This window comes from Ptychodera flava, chromosome 2 (genome assembly GCF_041260155.1).
Source record: "Ptychodera flava strain L36383 chromosome 2, AS_Pfla_20210202, whole genome shotgun sequence".
NCBI classification, from domain to species: domain Eukaryota; kingdom Metazoa; phylum Hemichordata; class Enteropneusta; family Ptychoderidae; genus Ptychodera; species Ptychodera flava.
The window spans coordinates 22,236,033-22,243,517 of record NC_091929.1 but is presented as its reverse complement, the minus strand read 5'-3'; positions in this window follow the sequence as shown (position 1 = coordinate 22,243,517).

The following is a 7,485-nucleotide window of genomic DNA, read 5'->3' as shown; positions in this document are numbered from 1 at the left end:
TTTGCGTTAATGAACGCACGTGGATGAATCTATTTTTGTCCAAAACCATGTTTGTACTATTGTGAATGTCTGAATGACTGACAGCAATGGATTAAACGACAGACACGCATATACCGGTTGAAACAATGAAACAAACAGACAAACAAACAAACAAACAAACCAAACACTCTTATATACGGATTGAGCTCTGAGAGCTAATATTACCGCAAGCAGACCACGTGGTTCTCTTTTGTCTGACTTTGTGACACCTCATGTAAATTCATTTCGTGATCTTAATTTTTCATCACTTAAGGATCATGTCCCAATTACTCATGTGAATAAAGCCGCTTCCATTATGGTTTCATGACGTGGTAAATGATTTTAGAAGACTAAGAGAGCATGTCGGTGATCTTCGAAGAGGAAAAGTGACCGTACAGAACCGGGAAACATAATCAAAGTCGATCTACATTTAAACAGAAGGCGAAGGGCAATGACATCCCTTACATAAACTCCCTTGTCGACAATTCAACAAGCAATGCTGAGCAATTTTAGACTCCTTTGGTTTCACAAACATTTAGATCTGCAGGGATGTTTGTCACCTCTTTCTCGGGAGAGCTCATCTGCTTGTTACATTTTTAATTCGGTTTTTCTAGAAACTTTGGATATTATTCACGATGTACCAGATACCTTCTCCCTATTCTTGATAATCTTGATAGTGACAGGAAAGACGTATTTTGTATTAGCACAAGCAAGGGTATTGTAAAAGATGGTATTTCCAATATATTTCTTGGCGAATTTTAAAACGGATTTGCTCTTTCAATTATTGGATGAATCTATTCAATTTTACAAGTTATTTCCTGATAATTGTGAGCAATGCCAACATTATCCACATTTAATTTTCACTAATTTGTTTATGCTGACATGCACATGAGCTATTTTTCTGTGTCTGTCTGCCTTTCTGTTGGCGCTATATCTCAAAAGCCGCTAATAAGGCTGCACTCACAAATACCGAGATGGGGCTTGAGGAATGGCGATTGAAACTTTAATTCATTTTAGATCCCCCTCAATACCCTAAAAATACCACCCTCGTATGATAAAAAAATTTTCTACTTCCCGGCCATTGTAGTAGCAATCTTGCTGCGTTTAATTGAAAGGAGGCACCAGCTCGAGAATCAACTGCAGGGATGAAGTAAAATGCGGCATATAGATTCTGCTTGGTATTGGCACAGACAAATATAGACAGACTGGAAACGCGGCATGCCTTTTGTTCCATGGTCGTCTCGGTAGACTATTGGCTTTTCATATTAAAATGAGCTTCAAAGGTGTTAAAGTTTTTAGAGGCTTAGTTTGTGGTTGATAATTGCACGAGATTATGCGAAAAATACGACGAGATGGCATCGTACTGCCAGTCGCATGGCAACCATAGTTACTTTGAGAGCTCTCAGGCCAGAAACACCGCTTCACGCCAATCAAAACATAACGCGCCAGCAGTTTCATAAATATGTCCTTCCTTGACGCACGTGTAAAAGACAGTATGACTGACCGTAAACCATTGAGTAAAACCAGACAGTATCGATAAAAGATTTTCAAATTTGGTTCAAACACACTCATTATATAGTCATAAAAATATGAGAGGAATTTTTAAAACGGTAAAACTCACTTTCCTAAAGCTCAAAACACTCCATTTTTCGGCAGCACGTCAATTCCGCTCAGCACCACACGACAACAACAACACAGACTTTGCCGAACATACTTTCGCTTAACAATTGGCGAAAATCCGAAAATTACCGAAGGATGCATGGTCGGCACTCTTCGGAAAAGAGAGGCGAGAGAAACCTGAAGCGAAGCGAACATGGATGGGTTACGTAACCGCTTCAAGCCTTAAACAATACCCATTTCGAGTCTGTCTATGTTTGTCTGTGGTATTGGCAAGGGCCGCTTAGTGTTTAGTAATTTTCTGGGGTTTTCTTGCATAATCAAGGCTAATTTGCATCATAATGTCATATATTCACAGAATGACTGCATGAAATCCGATGAAATGTGGTACAGATATTCATCACACAAACATTTTCATGGTTAAAAAGTTTGGTGTCAATGATATAGATATTTAACGAACTTAAACAATTAGGGTTATCAAGAAAAACTTGACCAAAGTCGATGAAATGTGCCACATTTTTTTGTTATATACAGATGCCATTGTGTTGCTAATTTGAATATCTAGTTATGTTTCATTAAAGCTCTAGAGTAACATTAACCCAAATCAATTTAGAAAAAATGTGGCTTACATATTGTTCGTAACACCATATAAGGGGACTCAAAGGCGTAGTGCAGTTTAATGCCAAATAACGGGTAACTAACATATCTAACCAATTTTAAAAAAGTAATATATTGTCTCTATTGCCTCTACTAAAATTAATGAAATTTGCTATGAAATAGTAGTGAAAGTAATTGAGCATTTTCATGAGTGTAATTTTCATATTTAACAAACTTTCCGTATAAGGGATAAAGAACAATAAGACTGAACAAAGTTTATGAAACATGCCATTAACAGTGTTTTACATTTGCATATTGATGAATTGTAGCAATTAGGGATGTAGAACATGAATGACTTGTCTAAAGACTATTAAATTTTCAACAAATGCTTATGATTCAGTGATATACCAAAATTAAAAGAATTTAGCAGTTTCCAAAATTGAAAGATTGAAGCAGTTTCGTTTTAGCTGTTTGATAATTTGTACATGTAATGATATTTGCGAATGATTTTCTTTGCATCAAAGAAGATTGCATCAATTTTGACGAAACTGTGCATATGTAGCCTGTTACAACATACCGTGAAGAATACAGTACAATTTCAAAAGATTGACATTTTGTGTATTAAATCAAGTTTGTATATTTTACTCTGGTCTCTAAAATGGCTTCACCAAAATTTGACGAAGATTAACTGTGATGTTGATTATGCCAAAAAGGAAGAATATTTAAAGACATTTTACGGTTTCATATCAGCAAGTCACTTATTGCAAATTAATAAAATTTCAAACTTCTTGAAATAACGCCAGATAAAATCGCCAATTTACACACAACTGTAATATATACAAAAGACGTTTTCACTTCTGATCTAGCGAAATCAGGAAGCCGGTGTAAGATTAGAAATTGTAGATTTACATCTTGCCTTGTCTGTCAAAAATGTCTAAGACCTTAGTTCGAAAAATGCCTCTTAATGTCATGCTTCTAATGCTAAAATTTCCTAATAAGCATGGAAGTTAGTAATTTATCTATTCTTATGGAAATCTCCTCATATCAATGAAACACAAATCGCATTGTTATATCACATTATTATGGACAGGTATACAAAACCATAGTATTCCATTGATAGCAATCGTTGTTTAGGATGGCGATCTCAATAGGTTCCATGGATAAACAGAATAATTATTGATAATCTGTCTGTTTTGACATCTGTTGATCCGGGCGTCCCAAGGAGCCTCATTTCGGCTTGTTTGCAAATCCCTTATGTAATACATTTAAATTGTTTTTTTTTTTACTCTTTACTATTTGCCAATGACATGAAAATGTATCGTATTATAACTCTGACATTTTCCCATAACCTTTGAATTCAAAATCAACAGTACTGAAAGTGCATCTGCCACAAAGTATTGAATATCAATTCTTTCAAATGCACAGTCTTTAATGTTCAATATATATTCCTACATAAACTAGTTAACTAAAAATCAGTGAAAGTCAATGGCATGCAGAGATAATGGTGTCATTATTGGCATGAGTTTTTGTGAAAATGTACTATAGTACTCAGAAGATAGCAATTTATTAATGATATTTCAAAATTGTTGTACTTGAACGTGTCTCCTCCATGAAGTAAACACTATCTGCCAGATTGGGAAAGGCACGGCATAAATCTTTCACAAATCTCCATGTAAGGATATTGAGGGTTTCTAAGAAAATGACTACAACTTTTTGTGCGATCTTTATAATTTGCAAACATCACAAGCTAGGAGGGGATTTTTGATAACATTTCATAATAATGCATAAATGCCAAGTTAATAATAATCACTACATCTATCCTTTATTATTTAAATGCATTGAGATGTTGAACTTGGCGCACTGTATTATTTCAAATCCCTTTTAGTTCGATCATTTATGTTTACGAATGTCTTATAAATAGAATTCCAGGACATAATAGTTCATTTATAAATGACAGCAATGGTATTGGTCTGTTTGAGTAAGTAACAATAAATTTTAAAAAACTTCAAACTTTACTTTTTCGAATATTTTGTTTTTAATTTAGTGTTTTCTTGTTTAACTCTGAATTGATATTTTTGCAAACGGTCTACCACAAATGACCACGTCTATCGAAGTAATTTATAACAAATAGAATAAAAATAAAGTTCGGACTGTCAGTCTGAGGTAAAGGGTAATGCTTAGATATAACGCCATGCACGGACAGTCACGGTCAAGTTCACAAAATCTTGACCGTTCACTCTTCTGTGTATACACTAACGTACTTCATGCTAAAGATGAACCCCAAAGCACATTAAAGGTATACAGTCACCTGTAATTTAAATATGCCCATATATAGTCAAAGGGGCGTTCTTGGTATTCAAAATGTCCATGTGAGGGCGCTGTTTTTAAAAAGCGGCCACCCGCTTAAAATCTGTGATTGGTTAGATTTTCTCTTTCCATGGTAACTGTGGCGAAATTGGAAAAGGTGACAGTATACCTTTAACCTGAATACGTAGACACTCCCTTACTTTTTACACAGGAAAGAGGTGTCAGGTAACAACATGGTAAATATATTTTATAAAACCTGATAAAGCAGCCTCCTTACGTTAACATTATAGCTATAGCGGATAACGAGCGCCACATCCGGCGAAACTTCACTGACTTGTCTAAAGAGTGAAAACGTTTACTAGGATTTTTATCATTTTATAACGAAAAACAACAACAGAAACAACACCAAAGTCAAAATAATTCGAAAAATGTGTGTGTATAAAACAGTGCCAGTCAGATAAAATTGAAAAATAAATGTATGTATGTATGTATGTATGTATGTATGTATGTATGTATGTATGTATGTATGTATGTATGTATGTATGTATGTATGTATGTATGTATGTATGTATGTATGTATGTATGTATGTATGTATGTATAATAACGAACTCCTTTTATTATGTTATAATTTATTGTACAGATATCAAGAATGAGGCCATCTTTAATGATCCGCAATTGTTTTCATGAAAGCGTGACTCCGTTAAGAGCAAAGACAATATAATTATAATCTTTATCAGATGAAGTTACTAGTTTGACTGCAAACACAAAACAAAGGCCCATGACTTCACATTTGCGACAAATGGTAAAGAAATTATAAGCTACAGTGTTAAAATAATCTTAACACCTTTCGAATGAGTGAATATGTAACGCTTTAAAAGCATTGTAACGTGGACGTAATCGACATTTTCACATTGCTTTGAATTGTGACCTGTCATTAGCAATGCCATTACGTATTTAAGAAACAATTTTGTACAAAGATTATCTGATAATGACTTTGTCAATTAGAGACTCTGAATTTGTGTACTCGTGACCAGGGTAATAATTTAATAAAAAACACTCAAACCATGTGACTTTTTCGACTTTGCAAAAAGGGCACTGCCAAAATGTCACCGGGACCCTTCTTTTCAGATTAATGCAAGTAAAATGCTAAAATTATTTGTACTGCTTATATCGTTTATTCTTTATCAGATGCATATATCATTTATTGCCTTTTTGGAACCGCTATACTAGCTTTCGCGTTTCCTTAAAACATTTTCTAATTGCCTAATCTGTAGACACAATATTGCTGCCGCTGCAGTGGACTGCAGTGGTTGGAGAGCTCGAGATCATGGTGGTGGCGGTGGTGACTATATCTAGTGTTTTTGATGCTGTATCTGTGGAGCTAATGAACTACCGCTCATTTCCATCTCCGCGAAACACGGTGCCTTTTGACAAAGAGCTTCTCATTGACGCCAATTGTATTTGACTCTTGTCAATGCTGGTCAGTTATTCAACGCCTTTATCCATGACGGAAACCAATTGAGACTAAAACATCACATCGACTGACACGCTCCTTGAAGCTGGCAGTCGACGTCAGAAGGACCGCGGTCAATGTTAAGTGCCGGTGGCAAGATCAAAGTCACAATTTTTCAATAGTTCACATCAAATGTCTCGTGTTTGGGAAATCAAATGATGAGAGAGTGAACAGAGACGTGAACACAACATATTAAATTTATCAAGGTCTCAGGCACAAACTAAGTCTGTTAGTCATCTTTTACTTGTTCGTTTGGTTTTTGCAATATATCGACATCAAATTTAACATTGTTCGTATGAACGTAGGCAAAAAGGCTAACTCACATAATTAATATACGTAGTTGTATCTGTTTTTTTTTCATTTTCGCGGCTGCCAGTATGGTGTTACATGTAATATGTTGTCATATATGTATATATAGTTGTACAAATGTAAATTTCACAACTACTTTTATGTACATTGCTGCATCGAAGATGCCACTTTTCCACTTATGCCCCGTTAGTATTTGAACCTTGTTTTGTTTTTCGTGTCTCATGCCTACATTTTGTTTCATCGGAGTTTGTTCGTTGTGCCTGACTCGACAATAAACAAATATATAAAGTAACAAAGAACCCTTAAATAAATAAACAAGTAACCAAATTACACGAGCATCGTCGATACATGTCCGATCAAATAAGGAAAACAGGTTTGTATCAATTCTGTAAAATTGTGGTGAGTATGAGTAAGTGAAGTTGGGTAAATTAATATGATTAGCTTGATAATCCGCCTGCTAATTTGATTGTCGTTTGCTATACCTAGCCGTTCCGTTATCGAAAAAACTATTTGTATGACATATTGTCGAATCTCCATAAAGGCCAGACAAACATCAAACATGTCAGCCTGTTGTCAAATTTAAGAAACATCTACAGAACAGAGCTCTTAATAGCTAAATCGGCCCTTGCTAATCTCGATCATTAGATCTCTTGTCGGGTCATTATTGGGGATTTCCTCGTACGCGCGGAGCGTTATAGGTCACAAATTGGGCTTATACTTTATCCTGTTAACTCCCCTTCGACGACGTAAAAATGTCTCCGACGAAGTCAACGAGCAGATAAGTGTGACCTAACAAGTCGTAAAAATTCAACAAAAATGGTAAATCCGACATGACATTTCAAAACTGCCCCTTTCAAACCCCCGCAGCGCAGTTAATATGATCGCATTGTACTGGATTCGACACGGAAACATAATTGAAAGAACGAAATATTTATAACAGTGACGTTTTTCACGATGTTCGCATCTTTGAAAGCTTTATAAATCGAGATTAGGGGCCTTAACACGAGGCAATCCTTGTCACTACCAATTACAACCTATGTGAACTAATAAGGTGCGCTGTCTTGGATGTATGGGACTGGACGCGAAAGCAGAACACCACCTACGCACTACAACAGATTCGACG